Source organism: Cebus imitator, unplaced genomic scaffold (assembly GCF_001604975.1).
Source record: "Cebus imitator isolate Cc_AM_T3 unplaced genomic scaffold, Cebus_imitator-1.0 Scaffold521, whole genome shotgun sequence".
Lineage (NCBI taxonomy): Eukaryota > Metazoa > Chordata > Mammalia > Primates > Cebidae > Cebus > Cebus imitator.
In genome coordinates, this window is record NW_016107836.1 from 1,003,607 (window position 1) to 1,004,905 (window position 1,299).

Sequence of the window (1,299 nt, forward strand, 5' to 3'; positions counted from 1 at the left end):
CCAGGATGGTCTCGATCTCTTGACCTCGTGATCCACCCGCCTCGGCCTCCCAAAGTGCTGGGATTACAGGCTTGAGCCACCGCGCCCGGCCAACACTAGAGACTTTATGGTATGTTAGTCTGCACTCAGAATTCTAACTGCATGGCCGGGCGCAGTGGCTCACGCCTGTAATCCCAGCACTTTGGGAGGTTAAGGCGGGAGGATCACAAGCTCAGAAGTTCAAGACCAGCCTGGCCAAGATGGTGAAATCCGGTTTCTACTAAAAATACAAAAATTAGCTGGGCACTGTAGCAGACGCCTGAAATCCCAGCTACTCAGGAGGCTGAGGCAGGAGAATTGCTTGAATCTGGGCGGCAGAGGTTGCGGTGAGCCGATATCGCGCCGCTACATTCCAGCCTGGGCAATAAAGTGAGATTCCATCTCAAAAAAAACAACAAAACTTCATGTTTTCTTTGTGGATCTTAACAGTTTCAGTTAGTTGAGTATCTTAAGGGTTTTTGGTGTTTCTTCCTCCAAAGAGTGAATCTTCACTGGAGAACTTCTGTTTTTGTCTTTTTCTTTTTAAAAGCAAAAAGATTTTAATGTGCAAATTCGTAAGTGGTTTGAGGGTCTGGCATTGCACTCAGCCTTCAATACGTTAGAATAACTACCCATATGTGATCTATTTAGAAGCAGTGTTTGAAACCACCCATTTCACCCCATCTGCTATGTTGTAGTTGGGTTTTTTGGTTTTGTTCTTTGTTTTTTTGAGACGGAGTCTCATTCTGTCGCCAGGCTGGAGTGCAGTGGCGCGATCTCGGCTCACCACAACCTCTGCCTCTGGGTTCAAGAGATTCTCCTGCCTCAGCCTCCCGAGTAGTTGGGACTCTGTAGTCCACCACGGCACAGCTAATTTTTGTATTTTTAGTAGACACGGGGTTTCACGATGTTGGCCAGGCTGGATGGTCTCGATCTCTTGACCTAGTGATCCACCCGCCTCGACCTCTCAAAGTGCTGGGATTACAGGCTTGGGCCGCTGCTCCTGGGCTGACTTTTTTAAAACAGCCAAAATGACAGAAGAAAAATAAACTTTGTGTAGCTACAGAGGAAGGCATAATTAAATTTCAAAGCCCGGGCGGGGAAGGTTTCCGATGAAGTTGCTTCTTATTCCTTCTCTTTTTTTAAATTTATTTTTATTAATTTATTTATTTTTTTGAGACGGAGTTTCGCTCTTGTTACCCAGGCTGGAGTGCAATGGCGCGATCTCGGCTCACCGCAACCTCCACCTCCTGGGTTCAGGCAATTCTCCTGCCTCAGCCT